Source organism: Lissotriton vulgaris, chromosome 2_1, assembly GCF_964263255.1.
Source record: "Lissotriton vulgaris chromosome 2_1, aLisVul1.2, whole genome shotgun sequence".
Classification (NCBI taxonomy): domain Eukaryota; kingdom Metazoa; phylum Chordata; class Amphibia; order Caudata; family Salamandridae; genus Lissotriton; species Lissotriton vulgaris.
Window position 1 is genome coordinate 527,503,167 of NC_141687.1, and position 24,421 is coordinate 527,527,587.

Sequence of the window (24,421 nt, forward strand, 5' to 3'; positions counted from 1 at the left end):
TGGAGTTTTAGAGAGTCTATTGCATTTTGGACTTTCTCACTCGAAATGGGCTTCATTCTTGGCCAGGGAGACCTGTGGGAGGTCTAGTGAGTCCAGGTAGCGGGATTGGTCCTCTCTCCGTGTACATTCATTTGTAGAAGTCGCGTAAGGCGCTCGCCTTCCCCTCCTCACTGTCATTTATGGTGACAGCTGTGTCAAATATTTGTTTGACATACTCCTTTTCTTGTTTAGCCCTGAGTTGACGTACCAGCAGAGGACCGATTTTATCATTTACATCATACCCTCGGTCTTGAAGGCGTAGGATTTATTTTTCTGCCCTATTGGTATATATTGCCTGAAGCTTCCCCTTCAGAACAGTCATTTTCCTTAAGGTTTGGATCGATTGGGCCTCCGTGTGTGACTGTCCGGTTAACCGCAGCTCCTCTCCAATGCCAACCGCTCCCCAGTTTGTTGTTTCTTTTGGGTGGAAGCCAAGGCAATTCATTTACCCCTTATGATCGATTTTAAGGTGTCCCAGTTTGTCAAGTGGGAGGTATCTTTAGGATCGTTGTGAGCAAATAAATCTTTGATCGACTTTCTCAAGTCATCTCGAAGAAGATGATGCCTAATCAGGATATTAGGGTAGGACCATCTTGTGAGTTTGGAGCGAGGCACAAGCCAGTAAAGTGACATTTCCAGGATTGCTTGATCCGAGAGACATATTGGGTGCAGTTGTGCTCCCGCTATCTACGGCGAAGCGCTTGACTGATAAAATTGTGGTCAATCCTAGAGTGTGATCTGTAGTAGTGGGAGAAGAAAGAATTGTCACGTTTTGAGGGATGGAGGGTCCTCCAACGTCTATCAGCCCCATGCATTGGATTAAGTATTTAAGGGTCTTGCTAAAGACTCCTGCCGCTGTTCTATGTGGCTAGGTAGTGTCTACAGTAGGATCCCAGATAAGATTAAAATCTCCCATTAGGAGAATATCCCCAGAGGCAAATCCCTCCAGCGTTGATAGGAATGTGAGCTGGAAGTCCGACTGTCCAGAGTTGGGGACGTAAATCGTGGCAATAGTGCATGGGCGACCCATCAGAATACCCTTTACCATGAGGAATCTCCCCCCTTTGTCAGCCTTTGAATCATGGAGTTGAAAGTGAATGGAAGAGTGAAGCAGGAGAGCAACTCCATTTTGTTTAGTGGTGGTCTAAGACCTGAAAATCAAGGGGTAAGTTTTGTGGTGCAGCTGGAGGTCTTTGCCTCTTTTTAGATGAGTTTTCTGTAGGGTCACGATATGGGCATGGTGGTCCCTCAAGAATGTCCATAGGCGTTGCCTTTTGTTAGGGCAGTTTAGATGCCCAACGTTCCAGGGCAGACAGATGAGTGGCATAAAGTCACGTGAGTGGAACACATTTGCCATGGAAAAGAACCCCCACCTTCCCCCAGTCCTCCGCCCCCCTCTTCCAGAAAGTCAATCAGTTGCGTCACAAGCTTGGCTCCCTGGTAGGAACAGAATATCAGAACAAATAACAGAATTTTGAACAAAAAAATCTCCAAAGCTATCAAAAGATCTCACTATTGGTGACTCTGGGGGCGAGTCCAGTCCTGCATCTAGAGCCCCGCATATGCATGTATTGGACACGAAGATACTCATATCTTGAAAGGAATAAGCGAGCAAGTCTCAGTCCCATGGCAGGAAAGGATCCCATTGCTTCAATAAACCGCCCCCTTACCTCCCCCAGTCCAGGGGCATCCCCTTCAAAATCCTGCCTACCTCTGGGCAGAGTTTCTGAGTATTCAACAGGCTAGTGGGGGAGGGTCGAAGAGTTAGAATGTTTTGAGACGTTATGCTTGGGAGGATCAGCATCTCGTTGACCTGCCGACCTTCTTAGGCGTCTGCCAGGAGCCCGATAAGTACCTCTCTGAAGAGTGTTCCAGCCCTCCCTCCCCGGAGTCACCGCCAGTTGTGGCGATGATTGTTCAAGGCCAAACAAGGTCGCTGCCCCTTCCACTTCGGTAAAGTGGGGGTGTTTGTTTCTGAACGAGAAGGTGATACCAAAAGGATATGTCCTTCGATACTTGATCTGACATTCCCTCAATGCCGCCGTGACCGGTCTGAACTGCTGCCGACATGCCAGCGTGACTGGAGCTACATCTTCCAAGAGTGAGCAAGTAGCCCCTTGAAAAGTCATCACATCACTGCTCCTAGCTTCCTGTGGGACAAGTTCCTTAGTTTTAAAGGAGCTGAATTTGGCCCTCGTCTTGTGGGCGCTTTTTGTCTCCCTGGTTACACATGCCCAACTTTGGCACTCTTTCCAGCCGGACCTCTGGATGATCGTCACCAAGAACACTGAAGAAAAGACCCACCATGAAGGCCTCCAGGTCGGGTCCCTCGCTTCCCTCCTCTAGACCTCTCACTCTTACATTGTCTCTGCAGGAACAATTCTCCAGGTCCTCCTACTTCAACAGGGTGGAGTTCAATTGGGTGGTCAGGCTGGCAGTTCTCTCTTCCTGAGGCTTCATTCGCCCTTCAAGTTCCTGGCACTTTGCTTCTTGATCTATGGTGCAGGCTCCCACCGAATCCACATCAGCCTGGAGCAACACCAGCTTCGAGCCCATCTCTAAATGGAAAGCCTTGTACGAAACGCCAAGGTCTGATTTTATGTCGTCCCTGAGTTCCTTTTTGAACTCCTGCAGCGTCGCCAGCGGGTCCTCCCTGGTAAACACCATGCTGCCCAACGCGTAGTCTCACCCACCCCCCCCCCCCCCCCCCGACCTTCTCCGCTCGGGACTCAGATGCAGCAAAATAGCTGGAGATTCTATTAGTTTGAGTCTTTTTCAGCTACATATGGGCCACGTCTCTGGCTATTGTGTTGCTGTCTCTGGACCGGACGATCACTAAATTGTAGTGTTGCAGTCTAAAGCAGGGGCAGTTGCCCGGGATCACCCGGGGTGGGGCGGGGGGAAATAGGAGAGTTCCAGAGACCTCTACAGCAGGGTCTTTGTCAGAGGACAATGAAGTGATCCTAGAGCACTTTCTTGCCCACAGACGCTTTTTTTCCAGCAAGCTCATGTTGGGTTAAGAGTCTTGGAGAGACTCCCCCCAATTCCACTGTCGTGGAGCCCCATGATAAGGATGATGTGAGTGTCCTGGGGGCTCCCCCCTCTGCAGGGACAAGTGTGCGCTCTCACCGGCTCCCACCGCTGACTCGGCCCCAGACACGAGGCTCTCTTTTCATTGCCATTTAGAGGAACAAGGGAGCCCACTCGGTAAGCAAGGACCAAGGGTATTAGTGTAAATGAACAACAAAGGTCCTTGACAAAAGGGAGATACACTCTTGAATAATTATAGGCCACAATCTGCGCTATAATGAACAGGAAGTCCAGCCGGACCTCAAAATTTAATTAATAATGTAATAAGTAGAAACTTATAAACAGTGGGACACAATCCTGTATCCAACAAGGCTAGACAAACAATTTACAATACACACAGGTAGGGAATTTCTCAGGCAATTTGAAAGGAGGGAGCAGCTAAAATTAAGATAGAATCAATTAGCTTCGCTCATGTAGAAAAAACGCAATTTTAGCACATAATAGTGAACTGGTGTTTAGACTACATCAACTGTCGACGGCGTTTCGATCCAGTGAGAATCAAGGATCATCATCAGGACAACCAATGTATTGCCTGAATGTACAAGCCTTAGGAAAGGGTGCAATGAGACAACAGAGAGTAGCCCTGGGTATTGCTGAGGGCGTGGAACTGCCGGGCTCAGGAGCCTCGGCGTTGCGAGATTCGTAGGCAGCAGTGGCCTGCTACAGGGAATTTTGAGGAGATTGAAGCAAGGATCACCAATTAGTGCGATGGTCTCGCATTGGAGAGGAAGAGTTGGGGGGTATTTCCGCGTGGCAGTGGAAGCCTACAATGAGGCACCTTGAGTTCACAATGGAACTACTGCAACCGTCTGGGGGGCCCAAATTTCCAGCCCACCGGGCACCATCTTGAAGTCCGGCATCGTTGCGTGGTCCTGGGGAGGCCTCCCCCATGATCCGCACTCATAAGGCCCAGTGTTGGGGGTGTGGCGAACGCTCTGGGGACATCCTACCCACGCCAGCCTTCTCGCACGCTCCCACCTGAGTGATGCAGCTAAGTATATCCAAGCAAAAAAAAAGAAATCTGTTCATAACATATGTGGACTTAAGTTCAGCATTCGATTGTGTTGACCATGGAACGCTCTGGCAAACATTAAAGGACATTGGCCTGGACAATCAAATACTTATTTTCATCAAGGAACTGTATCATGGGGCTGGTGCTTGTGTCAGATTTGGTAGAAAGGGTGAGTGTTCCGATATGTTCCGGATCCATGGAGGAGTAAGACAGGGGTGCATTCTTGCCCCTCTGCTCTTCACGCTCTATATAAACAAGGTTGGATCAATCCTGAGTGGTCTATTATGATTATCCTACAGCAAATGGAACACCCATCCCTATACTGCTTTACGCAGACGATGCGGCGATTATGTCACAAACGAGGGTAGGCCTACAAAAGGCGGTGTCTAAATTCTCGGAGTACATAAAAAGCAAAGGTCTCCATGTGAATGTTTCTAAAACCTACACAATGTCGTGCGGACCCAAGACCCGAAGAACACCTTGCCCAATAACCCTGGATGGCAGAGGGGTTGAACTTACTGATAGATTTTGCTACCATGGAGTCCATTTTGAGAGGAAGGGCTCCTGGAAACATACCGTGGCTGCACGGACTCTAGCTTTCACAAAGACTACTGGAGCCCTGATGAATTTTGCTAAAAGACTGGGTGGGAGGCCAGTTAAAGAACTGCTCCAGATCTTCAAGGCTAAATGCATTTCTACAGGGACATATGGGGCTGGGCTCTGGGGGATAGAGCAGGTGGAAACCATCCAACGCGTCGAGAATCGTTTCTTACGCTATCTATTGGCCACCCCCAAGAGCACGGCAACATATGTGACACACATGGAAGTAGCCTTGCCATATGTCACAGACATTATTAAGTTATCCCCAGTATTGCTATGGCACAATGCATGGGTAAATCCATAGACCCCCTTAAATAGAAAGATCTTAATGGATTGCCTAGCGATGGATGGAGCCACTAACATTAAATGGTTCTCTTATGTTAAAGACCTGTTGGATGAAACTGGTCTTCCCGAAATCTTTCTTAACCCAGACAGCATGGCAAACATTTCAAGATCTGCTCTCAAAAAACATCTATTGGCACACCTAGAGAGCAAAAGATGGTGGGAAGAGAGACACAAGAAGACGGTCATGGCCCACGACTCGGTTACTCTTAACAAGGGGGTTCAGCTGTACCTCTTAATCGAACAACCCCCTTTTACTCGTATGCTTTTGACTCGTTTTAGGTTAGAAACCTTTTATAGGTTAATAACCTTCCCACAGTGCAACGACTGGTGTAAAGAAAAGCGACTTTGCCCTTGCGACAATGTCTCCCACCAGTCTAATATTCATTGTATTTTCTTTTGTACTTTTTATAGTAAGCCGAGGCAAAAAATCTTGAAACCCCTACTTGTATCCTGGGGTCTGAGGTCATGCAGAGGGACATATGACAAATTAAGATCTCTAGAAAATGAACATACTATTTTTGTTGTATCCTCCCTACTGAGAGCTGTTATTAGGCACAGAAACACAATGCAAGCTTAAACTTGCACCCGCACATGTTTTATTATACGGACCCTTCCTGGCCTAATCCAAATTATTTTACATGGCTATGGTAACATATTATGAAATTTCTTGTTTTTAAACCTTGAATTCTCACTGATGTAATGAAAATGTAGTATTTTAACCAATATTGGAAATGTAACTTTTAAATGTGATTTTTTAACTGTACGCTTTTATGAATTTGATTTTATAATTCGAATAAAGCACTTTTGAAATTAAATTAAATGAGTGATGCAGTCAGCGGTGGGGCCTCCCCTCACTCGGTCATTCTGGGCACAGCAGCCAATCCACTGGCCCTGCTTAGGGCCAGACGCAGCCAGAATCCGGCAACTACTCAAGGCCCCTGTTGCTTGGGGGGGTAGAACCACACAGCGGGCCAGGGATCGCGGGGCCGTCCGCACCCGCAGCTAGGCGAAATCTAGCCAGGCCGAGCTGTACAGAGCACAGCGAGTGCAGGCGCCATTTTGTCTGCTCCGCTGCTCCCCCACTTGGTCCGTCCCTCCGCCTCGCAGCCACTCCTTCAGACGAAATCCTAAGTAGCAAACCATCCTCTGATGACAGCACGCCCAGAACTCAGGCTGCGAGCCAAATTCATGGCACTGGTTGCGCTGTAAAGCCCTTAGTTGCCGGGCTCGACACGGAGCCGATCCGGATCACGTCCACGTGGCCATGAATGTACAAGCCTTAGGAAAGGGTTAACCACTCCCCTTGAGAAATCTTTTCGAGTGAATTTGGGTTTTGCTTTTTTCTTGTCTACAATTCTTGTAGTAAGATAAGCTTGTTATTCTTCTCTGTGCTTATGACTTGAAGATGATCCCCTGAAAGAGAAGAAAACGTTTCTGATCTGTAATCCTAGTTCTTTTCCAGATGAATTTTCTTCAAAGTCATAAGCAACCCTCCCACTTTCCTGGACCAGAGTTTAAAGCAGATGTTTCTTTTCAGGGGCATGTTCTTTATCTCTGTAATAACGTAATAATTAACTGATCTATCACCTAAGGTGCATGATGGGAGAGTGGTGTAAGGGTGAAATCCTTAAAGGCACTGTGCCAGTTTTAATGCGTCCCTTGTGCAGCCTGTGTGCTAACATTTCTTTATTTTTTATTTTAAAAAAGAGATTTGTGACTGATAGTTCTAGTCACTTTGGATTTGGTGACTCTATTACTCCAACTGGAGATATAGTTGAAAACAGAAACACAAAATAAATTTGCCCATTAATGGACTTTTCTAGGCTGCAAAGTCTGTTGTTTTCAATGTATATGCGCTTTTTGTCTTCTAAAAGAGCTGGCACATATTTTTTTACAAAGTGATTTGAGATCACGCACATGGGCAGGACAATTAAGTGCTTATGACTGATGAGGATTCCCCTGGACAGGAACTGGGATTCCAAGTAAGAAAGCTTTTAATCTATTTTTTCCACATTTGAGGGTTTTGCTGTGAGCATGAGTTGGTCAATGCAGATACCATTTTTGGACTGCAGTTTTGATTAATCCAGAAAGTGAATAGTACATACTTCAAAAGTAAAACAAATAACAGATGGCTAGTAATATCAGTTGAAAATGATCTATTGCAGCCTGAATTGTTGAATACCAAGAGTTGAGTTCCGTCAGCAATAAGTAAAATCAAGGAATAATTGAAAAATGCATTCAAACGAATCCAATTTATCCTTAATAATTACTATCATCCAAGGACTAAATAAAAATCAATAAAATTATATTTGTGGCTTAATATTTTGGTAGACCACAATTCAGATGGTTTGCATATTTATTCTTCTGCTCAATATTGGCTTAGTTAAAAGGTTTCCCATATTTACAGACCTTGCATCAAAGGTAGAAAAGAGGGATTTTTTTTCTTTAAAAAGGTAAAAATATATTATCTCAAGTGAAATTAACTGTCAAAAATACTTTAGATGAGTTGGTTGAGAGAAACTGTTCTGTACTGCACTTATGAAATCTGGTCCTGCGACTGAATGGATGATTCTTTAATTTTTACAACAGAGATGCATACAGTGCTAGGATGCAATTTATTTTGTAACTCCATTACTACACTTGATTTTGAAGGTGCTTGGGGAATCACCTCGTGTCTCGTAGTCTTCTGGATTTCTTTTTATGGTGCATTTATTTCAAAGTGTAGATTCAGAATGGTCTTTTTACCTTTCGAGTATTAACCATGTCATGTAGGGGTGCGTGGGGAGAATACACATTTGTCTCCTGAGGCATATTAATTTAGCTACTCACACTCAATGGATGTTATGCCCACAAAATCTTTACAAAGCCTAGGGCTTGGAAACATAGTCTCACTTGAAAAAGGAGTTGCAAGTTACCCTCTGTAAGACAATGTTAATAATGTGTCTGGATGTGCAAAAATATTTTATTAATGTCTGACCAGTTCAGTGTTTAAAAAAAAAAAAGGTTTTCTCCCCCTTCTCATTTAGTAAACTTGTTTCTGCATTCAGTATTTACCTTCGCTGAGTCCCAACCTTTCATCAGGATTTATTGTAAGATGAGCTCCCGGGGAAACATACTGCACGGAGCAGTGAGGAGGTAGGCTGCCTGCCGACGCCGTATACCAGAGGAATGAGCTTGTACTTGGATGCGCCGGAGAGACTGAGCTCAGGCCCGGATGCCGCCACCCTATTGTCAGAAGACAACTCAGTACTGTTCCGATGACTCCCTGCCTGACCGTGGATGACTCCTGGAGAGATTCCGAATTGCTGACTTCTGCCTACACCTGCATAACTGCCACTGACTCCCGCCGGGGTGGGCTGATGGCCCGGTGAGTTGTCTGATCACCAAAGGCAGTGATCTAGAGTGCAGGAGGTGCTGCGCTAACAGCACAAAGGTAGGAATCTTGCATACAGACTAAAGAAAATTGACACTGGCCCTGTGTGGACACTTTTAGGCCACTGCCTCACCTCATGTGTACTCACAAGCGCCTCTTCAGCCCTCGTTGGTCTCGATCAGGGCTCGAGTCGGGGTACCACATGGGTGGACGGCGTCCCCCCACTTATTTTACAGGGGGGAGGCCATCCCCCCTGCCAAACAGCTGGACTTCACTCTTTGGCCTCTCTGGGACGAGGAGCTCGGCACCTTTCGTGACGTCACTTCCGGTGACAGCGTCCCCCCACTTCTTTTTTTACGACTTGAGCCCTGGTCTCTATCCCTTGGCTCTCTGAGCAGTTTTAGGCTCAGGGATGGACAGTGAGGGGTGTTTGTGCCCTGCAGAGCTAGGAGTAAAGCCCACGTGCTGATGTACCCAAGAGCGGAAACGTGGGCCCAGAGGGCCTTGTTAAGTAGGACAGGAATTCCCCCCCCCCTCGTTAAGCATTAGAAAACAAAAGAGGACTTCTCAAATGCGAAATAATAAGAGCATTCTGCGAGAGACTGACCTGAAGAGGAATGCTCCCTACGCTCTCTTAGTACTAAAAATCAAACAAGGACTTCACTGCCAATAAAAACAAAAAGAGGATTAAAAACTTTGCAGCACATACAACAATAATTTTAGTTTCTATTAAGGACACAGAAGCGAGGATTCTGATAGATACATCTGCCAGTGAATTCCTCACCATGTGAATATCCCCTTGCGTCAGCAACATTCGGAAATTATTTTTGTAGTTTCGCGCCGACGGTGACGACATCACAGAGGCACGGCATCGCGGGCGACTCCGCTGACGTCACCGACACCATAATAGGCCCACGCCGGCGTGATGACATCAGGTCCCTTTTTTCCGCGTCGTCGACGCTAACGGTTTTCAAGGGATCATCTGTAGCTTTATAGTAACTTTGTTACTTTGTAGTTTTCTTCTGTGTTTCATTGTCTTCTGTCGAGATGTCTTTGAAGAAGACTGGATTTAAAGCTTGCGGGGAATGTGGCAAGACAATGTCCATCACTGACCCCCATGAGTGCTGCGTCTGGTGTCTGAGCTCCGATCATGACGTCGAGGATTGCCGATCTTATAAGAAGATGACTCCAAAGGCCCTTCGAGAGAGGGAGACGAAGCTCCTCGTCGCAAAGTTGAAAAGTAAGAAAGATAAGAAGACTTCGAAGTCGCGAACTCAGCGTTCAAGGTCGAGGTCTCGTTCGAGGTCGCGCTCGAAGTCGTCTTCTGCTCATGCTTCGAGATTTTCGAGGAGGAAGCACAAGAAGAGGAGCCATGAGTCCCGACATCACTCAGGGAAGGACTCGAGTTCGAGGCCGAAGTCGCAGGTGAAGCTACTTCGTAAAGAAGCGGTGGCTTCGGCTTCGGAAGCCCAGGACTCCGAGGGTGAGGCTTTGCGTGCAGATTTGCCTGAGTCACCGAAGCAGCTAGCGAATCCTTCTCCGGACCCGTCCCATCCTTCTGGTCAGGAGGATGAAGGTGAGGTGGAGGAAGTTGGTGAAGTCGAGGTTCCGGTGCCTGCGGGTTCGTCGACCCCAGTGCCCCAGCCTGAGGAGGAGATCGACGTCGAGACGACTCCGCTCCCTCGAGAACAACCTGGGGGCCCTTATCCAGCCTTTCCGGATACAGGTCAGGATCCATCCCAGTTCCTGAATGCCATGTTTGGAGTTTACCCCAGGGCAATGTACCCCTCTGGTGCACCTGTTGGTCCCACGGGTCATTTGGCGTATAACCTGGGTGTCCCCCAGGCTTATGCTCCTGCGCCCTTTATGCCTTTCATGCCAGCTCTAGCACCGCAGTGGCATTTCCCGGCGCCGCTGAGGCCTTCGACGCTGAAGCCTTCGACGCCGAATCCATTGACGCCGATTCCATCGACGCCGGTACCCACGACTCCGATGCAGAATCCCGTTCGGCCTCGGGTTAAGCTGCCTAGCCCGACTTCGGGTACGACGCCGGCTCCAGCGAAGTCGGTCCTGGATCCGTCGACTTCGTTCATGAAGGAGAGGTCGAGGCGTGAGGCCCAGAGACTTCTGGAGAAAGAAAGGTATCGGGATGCTGACGTGGAGGAAGGGGAGTTACAGGATTCGGAGGATCCTTTTGATGACCTGAGAGAGGCCAGTGGACTTGAACTGTCTCCTGAGTGGGATTTGGCCTCTGTGTCAGACGTGCCTTCCAAGGATGTGACGCCTTATCACGTTGTAATTAAGAAGGCTGCAGACTTGTTAAATATTACTCTGCCCACCGCTGAATACAAGTCAAACATTCTTACTGAGGTCCTTCATTCGCCTTCCTCCGTTATTGAACCAATGCTTCCTTTTAATGACGCTTTGGCTGAACCCATTTATGAAGTTTGGAAGAAACCTCTGACAGCTCCTGCTGTTTCAAGGGCTGTAGCAAGGAGGTATAGGGTGGCACCTGGTAACCCGGACTTTTTGTCAACGCACCCCCTGCTGGAGAGTTTGGTTGTGCAGGCAGCCTGCTCAAAGAAGTCAACAGGTGCTTTTCCGCAGGTTCCTGGGGAAAAGGAGGCAAGGAAACAAGACCAGGCGGCAAATAAAATCTTTTCATCAGCCAGTATGGCTCTAAAGTCTTCAAATGCAACTTGCCTGATGGGTAGATACATCCATGCTTTGATGGATTCCGTCAAGCAGTTGGTGCCTAAAATCCCTGAGAACGATAGAAAGGATTTTCAGGAGGTTATTTCTGACACTGCGGCAAGGCAGGTAATCCAGAGTGGGCTGGACACGGCTGATTCGGTGGCGAGAGTGATGGGTTCATCTGTGGCCACGAGGAGAGCTGCGTGGTTGAAATCGTCAGAATTCTCTGTGGATGTTCAGTCCGCTTTGATGGATTTGCCCTTTGATGGGTCAGGATTGTTTGGTAAAAAGGCTGACGCTGCTTTAGAGCGGTTTAAAGACAGTAGAGCGACAGCAAAATCTTTGGGCCTTCAGACCAGGGGTTCATTTGGAAAACGATTCAGAAGATTTGGCAGATCTTCCTTTCGGGCCTACAAACAATCACAGCAGCAGCCGCAGCAGCAGCAGAATACGCTGTACAAGTCATACAGGGGCAGACAGAGAGCTCGTCCTAGAGGTCGCCAAGCCTCCTCCTCCTCCTCTTCCCAGCCCCCTGCCACCACAGCAAAGCAGCCCTAGATCCGCCATTCAGGATCATGTGGGCCCAGTGGGGGGCCGGCTTACCCATTTTCTACGAGACCCAATTACCCTCCTTGCCAGGGTTATTGTTCGGAGGACCATCTGCTTCTCCTGCAGGAAGAAGTCCTGGCACTGTTCAGAAAGGGTGCGAAAGAGGTGGTTCCAGAGCAGGAAAGGGGTCAGGGATGCTACTCCCGGTATTTTCTTATCCCCAAGAAGGATGGCAGACTTCCTCCTATCTTGGATCTCAGGATCTTGAATCTCTACCTGAAGCAGGAGAAGTTCAAGATGCTCACCCTTGCACAGGTTCTTCAAGCGCTGCTGGATGTTATCGGTCGATTTACAGGATACGTATTTTCATACTCCCATCCTGAAGTTGCACAGGAAGTATCTCTGTTTCACGGTTGGGTCGCAACACTACCAGTTTGCGGTCCTCCCGTTTGGTCTTACTACTGCGCCTCGAGTCTTCACCGAGGTAATGGCAGTGGTGGCTGCACATCTCAGAAGATCGGGGATACCGGTATTTCCGTATCTGGACAATTGGCTGATCAAAGCAGAATCTCCGGAGATAATGCTCCATCATCTGCGAGAGTCAACTCAGTTGTTGCACAGGTTGGGTTTTTCGATAAATGTACCCAAATCTCACCTGGTGCCCTCCCAGGGCAACCTGTTCATAGGTGCGGTACTGGACACTACTGTGTGTCGTGCATTCCCTCCTCCTCAAATGATTCGCGACATACAGGAAATGATTCCTTTATTTTACAATGGGGCGGTTGTTCCAGTCCTGAAGGTCCTTCGTCTGCTCGGTCTGATGGCTTCTTGCATCCTGTGGGTCAACCATGCACGCTGGCACATGAGGGCACTCCAGTGGTGCCTCCGTAGGCAGTGGTATCAGCACAGCGGAGATCTCAGGGAGTCAGTGAGGATCTCGAGCAAAACTGCAGCGGATCTGTCTTGGTGGGGTGTGGAAGGCAATCTGTCACAAGGAAAGCCTTTTCAACTACCTCCATCGGTGGCCACGGTGATATCGGATGCATCCACTCTAGGGTGGGGTGCTCATCTGGGGGATCTGGAGGTGAAAGGTCTTTGGCCTCCAGAGGAAAGGTTGCTTCACATCAACCTTCTAGAATTGCGGGCGATACGTCTGGCGCTCAAGGCCTTCCTCCCTTCCCTTCGCGGTCAGTCAGTTCAAGTCCTGATGGACAACACGACCGCGATGTGGTATGTCAACAAGCAGGGAGGAGTGGGGTCGCAGTGTCTCTGCAGAGAGGCTCTGCGTCTCTGGTCCTGGGTTCAGGACCATCAGATTTGTCTGATGGCAAATCATCTGGCCGGAGTTCTGAACGTTCGTGCAGACAGTCTCAGTCGGCAGTTCTCCGCCGACCACGAGTGGAGACTCCATCCAGAGGTAGTTCGTCACGCATTTCGGACGTGGGGGATTCCTCAGGTGGACCTGTTTGCCACTCACGAGAATGCTCACTGCCCGTCATTCTGCAACCTCCAGTTTCCGATGCAGGGAGCCTTGGGGGACGCGTTTCAATTGAGTTGGGACTCGCAACTCCTTTACGCGTTTCCTCCCATACCATTGATTCCTCGAGTTCTGAGGAAGATTCGCCAAGACTGGGCCTAAGTTATATTGATCGCCCCGGATTGGCCAAGAAGGGTGTGGTACACAGATCTTCTCCACCTCTCTTCGTGCCCGCCGCTTCGTCTACCTCACAGGGCAGATCTCCTCTCTCAGATGGAGGGGCAGGTTCTACACCCCCACCTCCAGACCTTACACCTTTATGCCTGGAGATTGAGCGGGGCAACCTGATTTCCTTTTCTCTCCCGCACGATGTGGTGGATGTCATCTTATCGGCCAGTTGTAGGCAGGGGAAACCCAATAAACCCTTGTAGGCTTGGGCAACGTATAATTCAACACAAAGAGGTGCTACAAGGGATTTGTTTTTGGATCATTCAGTCTTAATTCTGAGTTGTACCATAGTAACACTCAACTGTATCCACTGGATAACAATATTTCTTTAAATGGATAAACGAATCAGTGGAAGGTCAGAAGAAAAGCAGAGCAAAGGGATTTTTTGTTTGAAAAAATCTTTACTGAAAACAAATTGTGGGAGATAAATGTACAAACTAATTGTAGCAACAGATCATGAACAAAGATTGAACACAATTTATCTATAGTTCATGACAAAACACATCAGCTCCTATTTAGTAAACAAAACATAACCCAAAATGATCAATTAAATGTGGTTACGAATATGTGTTGGAAAACAACATTAGTGGAGTTGATGGAGTGTCGACGTTTCGGTCTTGGTTGCAGATGTCAAAAAGACCATCATCAGGACGAGGATGTTTCAATTGCTGAAGCAAAAACTCCCTTGGGGTGTGAAGCGGTGTGTCTCCTTTAGTTGACTGTCACCGAATTTTCTAATACTGTATCAATAAAGTTCTTGAAGAAACATATTAAACGCGTTGGTCGGTGAGTTGGAACAACGATCATATGACACGCTTTATGTTCAGTGTGATCTCTTTCAATTAATGAAGAAAACTAACGTCTCAATCGGTTACTGAGGTACAGATTTGCCACATCAGAAGAGTTGGACGTTGTTTAAAACTGTTGGTGATTTCTATTAAGGTCGGGTTTGAAGGGACAGCGTCTCCTTCCTCCGTGAAACAACGTTCACCGTTCAACGTGGTCAATCAATGATTGACCACTGAGCCAGGATACGTCCAACTCTTCTGATGTGACAAATCTGTACCTCAGTAACCGATTGAGACGTTAGTTTTCTTCATTAATTGAAAGAGATCACACTGAACATAAAGCGTGTCATATGATCGTTGTTCCAACTCACCGACCAACGCGTTTAATATGTTTCTTCAAGAACTTTATTGATACAGTATTAGAAAATTCGGTGACAGTCAACTAAAGGAGACACACCGCTTCACACCCCAAGGGAGTTTTTGCTTCAGCAATTGAAACATCCTCGTCCTGATGATGGTCTTTTTGACATCTGCAACCAAGACCGAAACGTCGACACTCCATCAACTCCACTAATGTTGTTTTCCAACACATATTCGTAACCACATTTAATTGATCATTTTGGGTTATGTTTTGTTTACTAAATAGGAGCTGATGTGTTTTGTCATGAACTATAGATAAATTGTGTTCAATCTTTGTTCATGATCTGTTGCTACAATTAGTTTGTACATTTATCTCCCACAATTTGTTTTCAGTAAAGATTTTTTCAAACAAAAAATCCCTTTGCTCTGCTTTTCTTCTGACCTTCCACTGATTCGTTTATCCATTTAAAGAAATATTGTTATCCAGTGGATACAGTTGAGTGTTACTATGGTACAACTCAGAATTAAGACTGAATGATCCAAAAACAAATCCCTTGTAGCACCTCTTTGTGTTGAATCTTATCGGCCAGGCGTGACTCCACCAAGTCCATTTATTCTTATAGATGGTCTAAATTTGTTGCTTGGTGTGGGGAGAAGTCCATTGACCCTTTAAGGGCTCGATTGTCCAATATACTTCAATTCGCACTTTCTTTGGCCCAGCAGGGTTTTGCGGTGGCAACTATCAAAGGTTATTTGTCGGCCTTATCGGCTTTCCTTTATTTGCCGGACCAGCCCACTTTGTTTGAATCACCTATTGTATTATGTTTCATTAAGGGCCTTACCAATAAATTTCCTCCAACTCCTTTTATTGTACCTCAATGGGACTTGAACCTTGTTCTTACGTTCTTGATGGGTTTGCCTTTTGAACCTTTACACAAATGTCCCTTGAGACTTTTGTCTTTCAAGACTATTTTTCTAGTAGCAATTACCTCGGCAAGGAGGGTAAGTGAGCTTCAAGCTCTTAGTTCAAAGCCCCCATTTTTATCCATTCATGCTGAAAGGATGGTTCTTAGGACCAGGGCTGCTTTTCTGCCTAAAGTGGTTACTCCTTTTCATCTGGGGCAGTCCATTACCCTCCCTACCTTTTATCCTCCCCCTCTCCCTTCCAAGGAGGAGGAGAGACTTCACCGCTTGGACCCTAAGAGGGCGGTGAGCTTTTACTTGGACAGGACAGGTGAGTTCAGGTTGGATGACCAGCTGTTTGTTGGATTTGCTGGCTGCAAGAAGGGGAAGGCGGTGCACAAGCGCACGCTCTCGAGATGGATTATCCTCTGCATTAAGATCTGCTACGCCCTGGCGGGTAAGGAGCCTCCAGAGGGTATAAGAGCTCACTCTACTAGAGCAAAGTCTTCTACATCTGCTTTGTCTAGGGGTGTGCCTGTTGAGGACATTTGTAGAGCGGTGAGTTGGGCCTCCCTCCACACTTTCGCGAAGCATTACTGCTTGGATAGCGAGGTGTGGAGGGAGGGCCACTTTGCGCGTGCTGCCCTCCAGGATTTCCTGGTATAGAATAGTGGACACCCTCCTCCGGGAGTGGGGACTGCTGTGGGACTCTATTCACAAGGTTAGGAATCCACTGGCAGATGTATCTATCAGAAGAACAAGTTACTTACCTTCGGTAACGCTTTTTCTGGTGGATACAATATCTGCCTGTGGATTCCTCACTGACCCACCCGCCTCCCCATTGTCTACTCTTCTATGCCTGAGTTTATTGTAATGTATTTATTTTTTATTGTCAAGGAAATGTTTTATTTCAATTGCATTACTGTATTTGCTTCACACTGTGTGTGTTATCTTCATATTTGTGTACTGTGTATACTATGTATATATCTACTGTCATCGGTCCATCCGTGTGCCTTGAAGGCACGGAAAAAAAGGCGGAACTGATGTCATCACGCCGGCGTGGGCCTATTATGGTGTCGGTGACGTCAGCGGAGTCGCGCGCGATGCCGTGCCTATGTGACGTCGTCGCGAAGCTACAAAAAGAATTTCCAAATGTTGCTGACGCAAGGGGATATTCACAAGGTGAGGAATCCACAGGCAGATATTGTATCTACCAGAAAAAGCGTTACCGAAGGTAAGTAACTTGTTCTTCAGCTTCTCAATCTTTACTAATCACTTTACAAGCAGCCAATCAAAAAACAGTCAAACATTTAACCGCTACAAATCCCATGAGGCTTTGAACCACGCCTCCATAAACCACCAATCGGAATAGTCCAATGTCTTCAAAATAGCGAGGCACCATCTTACTGCCTCTTGCTTTGCAATGAGTAGTCTTCTTAGTGTAAGTCAAAAAAGGATACAGTTTCAGCTCTCAACGGAGAGCAACTCCAAATAACATTTCCCAAAAGAAACAACTTATCCATAGGTAGCGCAGAAATCACCAATCTGCCATGAAACTCTAGATTCAGCTCTGTTTGGAATCCGTTCTTGAAATCAGAAAGAAGTTTTGAATATCATAGAACCATAGACATCATGGCAGTTAAGAAACCACTTAACCTGTCCCAAAGGGGTGGGATAATCCTCGCCTCCGTGTCCTTAATAGAATCTAAAATTCTTGTTGCATATGCAGGAACATTTTCTATTCTATGGCAGGTCCGGAGGCTCAGATTATGCTGGTTCAAAGCTGACCAACCACAACAGAAGAAACATGTACAATTGGTTTGTGATAAAATATTTTAAACATTGAATCAGATGACTAATCAGCTGCTTTAAGAATATCTTTAAGAATATCTTCTAGCCTGGATCCCATAACAAAGGCTTTGACCGCCATTGCGCCCCTAGTAGAATGGGCACCATACATAGAGCCATCTATACCAGCTTCAGCTATGACCCAATGTGCTAATGTAGCCGCCGATACTGGGCGGAAAGGTTGCTGAATTGACAAAAGCAAAGGCCCCAAGGGTTCGGTTCTGTGCGGTAAGGTATGCTACTCATAGGTTTTTAAACATTTAACCATACATAATTTGTAATTGTGAGGAAAGGCAGCATTATCCACTGATCGTGACATAATCTTAGTTCTATTAGATATAATAAATGATACACCATGTGGAGAAAATAACCTACCTGCTAAGTCAAGTGCACGTACGTCTGACACTTGTCGACAAGAAAAGAGACACAAGAACATGGTAAGTTTTGATGAAAGTTGTTTTAATGATAACTCTTTATTCTCAGGCCAAGATTCAAGTAACAATAACACATTGGAAACATCCCATAGAGTATTATATCTGGGTTGCGGAGGTCGAGCGACCCTTATTCCTTTCGATAATTTGCATACAACCAGATGAACACCTACTGGTTTCCCATCTATGTGGTTATGTCCAAGCAGATCTAAAATTGTTTACTTACTTGTAACATAACCGGGTTTCTCCACACTCAGAGAGAAAATTCAAGAAATTTTTTAGATAGAATCCCACGGGATCCACCTCCAGTTGAAGGCGCCAACCCACCCAACATTCCCATGTAGCAGAATATTGTTTATGAGTGGAAGGATTCCAAGCTGTTGTATAAATCCGGCAGCCACCGATGAGAGGCCTTCAATTTGTTCATGTCTCCTGATAGCTTCCAAACCATGAGATGAGGAGAGCGGACTGGATCCAGGAGCAACTGTGGAAAGACAGGAAGTCGAATGGGTAGATCTACTGACAACTCCAAGAGAGTCGGAAACCACGTTTGTGTCTTACAAAGAAGTGTAATTAAGACCAACGATGCTGACTGATGGCGGACGTGGCTGCCACTCTCTGGATCATTGCAAAGGGGGGGAAGGCATAGTTTGTCTGCGATCCCCAAGGATGAAGAAAGGCATCTGTTTCCAGGGCCATTAGGTTCCATCTCCAGCTGAAGAACTAGGGAAGTTGAGCGTTCAGGCAAGAGGCAAACAGATTAGGGAGGCATGGGCCTCAAATAGTCATGATCTCTTGAAACAATGAAGGATGAAGCTTCCAATTGCTGAAACCTATCTGGAATTCCAGTCCGCCACTAGGTTGTCTGTGCCGGGGATGTATTCAGCCAAAACAGTGATCTTCTGTGCTAGACAGAAGTGCCAGAACTCTTGAGCTATGCTGGCTAACAGTCGAGATCTCATACCTCCTAGGCAATTTATGTATCCTACCATGGACACATTGTCCATCCGCAGAAGGATGCAACAATTGCTCTTTATGGGGGAGAACGACTTGATGGCGAAGGAGCCTGCCAACCGTTCCAGACAGTTGATATGTAGTTTCAGTTCTTCTGCTGACCAGCAACTGCCGCTAGGGAACTCTCTGCATCTTGTGCCCTAGCCCCATCAACTGGCGTCCGATTCGATGACTACATCAGGAGAAACTCCGGAAATGGCCTTGCCATTCCAAACCTCCATATGTGTCAGCCACCATTGGGGCTCCTCTTGCACATCGTGTGTCAGGTCAATTGTGTGATCGTAACTGAAGTTCTGTTGAAGGTAGTGAATTTTTAAACTTTGTAGCACTCTGAAATGAAGAGGACCCGGAAAGATCGCTTGGATAGAGGATGCCAGAAGACCAACAATCCTCGCTAGGGATCTCAAAGGGATCATCGTCTGTTTCGACAATGTCGACCTGATCTCTCTCTTGATGGGTTTTTTTTTGGTTGGAGGTCGAAGTTGGTCTGTCACTGAGTTGATCTGGAATTCCAGAAAGTCCACCTGCTGAGAGGGAATCATCATGAACTGCTTGAGATTTATTACAAAGCCTAGGTTCTGGAGGAGAGACACAGTCCATTGCAGATGACTTAGTAACAGAGTGTGATATTGTTCCAACAGAAGCATGTCGTCGAGATATACGATCATGCGAATTCCCATGTCTCGAAGTCGAGACTCCACTCGTTTCAATAGTTTAGTGAACACCCAAGGGGCAGAGTATAAGCCGAGCGGTAGAGATTGATATTGAAACCATTGGTCCTTCCATTGAAATTGGAGGTAACGCTGATGAGAGGGATAGATCAGGACTGTCAGATAAGCATCTTTTAGGTCTAACCACACAATCCAGTCCTTTTCCAGCAATAGATCTCTCAAAAGATGGTTGCCTTCCATCTTGAAATGGCGGTAAATCACGAAGGGGTTGAGCCCCCTCCTTTCTTTTTGAACCAAGAAGACGTTGCTGCTAAAACCTTGTGGCTGGAGAGCTCCCGCAGCAATGGCCTGCTTTGTCAAAAGATCTAAAAGTTCGAAATCTATAAAAAGATTCTTCTTGTCGGGAAAAATGGAGAGGTGGAGGGGGGCATATTGAATTGGAGGGGATGTTAGTTCTGTCTGATACCCTTGAACAATGTTCAGGACCTATGTATCTGATGCGATCTTTGACCAATTCTGTATAAAATGCATCAGTCTGCCCCAAGGGAATCGCAGGAAGAAAAGGTTGAGTCATTACCAGAGGATTGGGCATCATTGTTCCGGAATTCTCTGTTGACGCCTCTGTTGAAGCGACCTCTGAAGCCTTGTGATCTGGTGAGATAGAATCCGGCTTGGACCGGGTCCTGTGCATACGCTCTGTGCCTGGGGATATATCCATGGTGAGGAGCTTGCTGTTTGAAGCATCTGGTCGAACGTCCTCTGCCATGACCGGCCCTGCCGGAGAGGGGTATTGAATACTCTCTTGAGACATGATTGAGATTTGTCAAGGGAGGTGGATGTATTTACAAACTTAGCAATGTCCTTGGCGAATCTGTAACTAAAAAGTTGACCTTCTGCCAAGGGACCATATTCTGCAGAGGCCAGCTCAGTAAGTTGTGGATTTATCATTAAGTGAACAGATGTACGTCTCTCAGAGGAAAGCGCACAATTCGCGTTGGTTTAGGAGGCAAATTGCTCTTTGAGTCCATCCAGCTAGGGCTTCAGGGTGAATAGCTGCATCCGTCTCTTGGGCTTGAAGAGCTAGTTCCAAGATTTTGGCCAGAGGGCCCGATACATCTAGAAGCTTGTCCTGGCATGCTCTCAGAGCTTGATCGATTCCCTTTTTTGGATCTTTACGGAATTTCTTGAGGAAAGTTTGCATAGATGCATCTATGTCAGGAGTGAAAGCGGTTTTGTTAAGGAGGTCTGGACGGGGACATTCTGACCTGAGGCGGGATCTGACCTCTTTGTCGAAACTCTTTCGCAGATTAATCTGCATATATTCTGCCACTGCTGGGGCCGGGGACCATTCTGAAGATCTAGGGTGAATAATGCTAGCCGAGTCAAAAGTGAAAGGGGACTGAGTCGCTGGAGAAGATGGACACTTGCGTTTCCTAGAACGCTTATGAGGTCATGACTCTTGGGAAGAAGAGGAATCTGTATCAGCGCCCGTGGTAGGGGAAGGCAGAGGAAGAGACAATGGGGGTAGGGTCAGCGGGTCAGTACTATAATCATCCCTTGCTTTTTCCATAACTTTAGTGCAGATGTTAACATGCGGCCAAGAGTGGCCTATGGGCTCTGAGGGAGGAAGAGGGTTGGAGGGGGATTGAAGGAGAATGGGAGGGATTGCTACCTCAGTTTGTCAAGGCGTTGCGATATGGGTAAGAGGGCAGAAGACCAGGCTTTGTCAAGGGTTTAGTCAATCAAAGTTTCCATATTCTCGTCATAATAAAAATCCTTATGATCCTGTGGCCCATAAACATCTAGGTCCAGCTCACATACCTCATAATCAGACATGATGTGTGGAAGAAGTGTTTTCCTAGCTCAAAAATCCCCGAAGGGAAACCAATTAATTACGCCCTGTACAGCTTAGATATATGGCGTATGGGAGGAGCAAAAAGCAGCTGCAGCGGAGATGCCTAGGTACCTTAGACTGCTTCCTCAGGACTTAAGAGAGGTGGGGCCCTAACAGCCTGAATAGCAGCTAGAGGTTCCAAAAATGTATGTAACTATTCTTTCAATAGCCTGACGTGCAGGGGTGAAAAATGTCGTCCGATTTAGAAAATATGTAATTGGCCCGGTACCGGCACTGCAATCTGCTGAGGAACCCTGTTCTTCGAACCCGGGTCAGCCGTCACCAGCGCAAAGACGGGAGACTGCAGCATGCACTATCGCGTGCAGGCTCCCGAGGTACATGTATGCAGCCCAATTGGGCTGCCTACTCGGCCTCGCTTCTGGGAGGGGCCACTTCTTGGAGAAGAGCGATGCGCACGCCTGCCACAGCCCGGCCACTCGGACAACAGCTACAGGCAGTTCTGGAGAGGAAGGGAATAAAGAAGGCGCAACCCGTGCGGAGAATGGGGAAGAGAAGCACCACGGGGGGACGCGGGAATCACTTATACGGAAACAGTATCAGGCAAAAATCCAGTAGTGAAAAACATACGGACACAGCACTGAAATATATCAGGCAACGTGCAAAACAATTACATATCGTAAGCACAATCACATAAAGCATAACATTAATCCGTAATAGAAAAGTGTATCATGCAATCCAATTACACAGAATAATGAGGCCCTTATCTTGACTGCGGAGCAGCAAAGATATTTGTAGTAAGGTGGTGCCTCACTATTTTGTAAACATTGGACTATTCCGATTGGTGGTTTATGGAGGCGTGGTTCAAAGCCTCATGGGATTTGTAGTATTGTTTTACTGTTTTTTGATTGGCTGCTGTTAAAGTGAGTAGTAAAGAGTGAAAAGCATAATCTGAGCCTCCGGTCCTGCCATAGAATTGCACTAGGGACCCCATTCCAGAGAGAGGTGAAGGGAAATCAAATCAAAAGAAAAATACTCATGAGGCAGCCATCTTATAGAATTCTCTCCAGACAGACCTAATTCCACCATCCCTGGCAATCTACCCCTATCTCACTACGGAATACTCACGATTTGGCAGTCTTTTGTATATAGAATTTAATATATATATTGTTATTCAAAAAGGACCTTAAATACACAGCACTCCACTCCATCCTTGCAACCAGTCCCATCACAAGAGCAGCCGAGATCTCCTCTCCTCAGCCCGGATCGCACAGCACTGACATAGAGAGATGCAGCCCTAAACTCTGGAGCTCTAAATATCCTACCAATCTATCCAAAATTTCTATAACAAGGATCATACATAACCTTCTCAATTTCTAGACCAACTAATAGCAGACACCTATCTCACCGCAGACAAGGGCAATCAGAAAACTGATTTAATTTTCTAATCAAAATGTTCAGCGTAATGGAGAAACCTTATTCCTCTTCAAAACAAGTTACAAATTCTACCGATATACCTTATGGAACCAAACTCACCATTTCCTTCTTACCAAAGTTTCAGAGGGAGCCCATCATATCCATCTTCAGGACTGGGAACATACCAATCCTAGCGACAGACCAATAGCTCAACATCTTTGACATTTCTCTCCCATATTGCACACATTCCCACTCCCCAATCACCCCACTCACCTTCATCCTCGACTGACAACCCAGCACCAACTCACCAGCTCATTCACACTAATACACTACCCACTAATGTCGCCCCCTGCACGACTTCCAACGGCCACACAGCAACCCAGACCACTGTCATACACCTTAGTCATGACGTCGCCAATCCCAATCCTAGGATCGTCTCAGCGACTACCATAGTCCCTGCGAACACAATTGACGACCTCCGAAATGGAACCCACTCAGCTAACAAAAAACATTCTATGCCTCCAGTTTCAACGACTCTGACCGCTCCATGAATATGGTTGATATCCCGCTAAACACATAAGAGCCACCACCTATCTCCCCTCTTGTGGTACTAGGAACACCCCCCTCCGCGGCCCACCACACACAACTCTTAACTGAATAGAACAGAAACTCAACATCCCTGCTGAAGATATTTCCCACATCAAAAAGGCTCTCTCAAGCCAGAACAGTTTTGTTATGCAAACCCAAATCTATGCTAGGAAAGGTGAGACCCCATAAAGGATCTCCAAGTGACAGCAGGCAAACCTACAGGTCCTTCATCCCCCTTGATCACCTTTTGTACAAACCCCACCAAGTCTTCAACCCTCAATCCCCTTCTGAAGCGTTAGCACTTACAAATCATACTGCTGTAAACCACCCCTAAGGACTTCCAATCCCCCATCCAGAATCCCAGTATTCATCTGTACAAATAGAATCCCCCAAACAAATATAGTTACCCACCTCCCCGCTCAGTGCACCACTATCCAAACACTTCACTCTCAAAACAATAACCCTGACTCCCCAATCTGTTGCTCTTGAACTGCAGATTAGCGGGTAAACATGCAACAGAAATAGCTGAAACTATCCTAACAAATGGAATTGACATTCCATTTTTAAATGAAACTTGGCTCAGTGATCACTCAACCCCTTTAGTCGACCTGTTCATTCTACCTGGCTATTCCATTATAGGACAGGACAGACCAGGTCATATAGGAGGACTAGCGAACATTCACAAGAAAGCCATCCGTCTAAACACCTTTGAGACCATGAACTACTTGACATTTGAAGACCTAGGAGTTGAACTCATAATAAAAGATGCAACACCATCTACCAAACCCTTGGTGATTGCCCAATCTTCACAAAAGAGCTATCTGACCAGGGGCCGCATTGCACATTGCCATTGTTTGCACCGGGCTCAAACAAGACAATGCGCCCCATTATGGTGAATGCGCTGCCCCCAGGGCAGCGCATTCTTATGAAAACACGGAGTCACTGCTTGCAGTCACTCCTTGTTTTCACAGTGCAGGCGGCAACCCGCTTCCACTTTTAAAGGGGATTAGAGATCCCTTGTAGATGGGTGCAGTCAGTGACTGCACCCATCTGCAAGGAGATGTCCGGGGGGTCCATAGGACCCCTTTTTCCCTTCCAGAGGGCTGCTGTCAGGGGGCGCACTCACAGTGTGCCGCCTGAGAG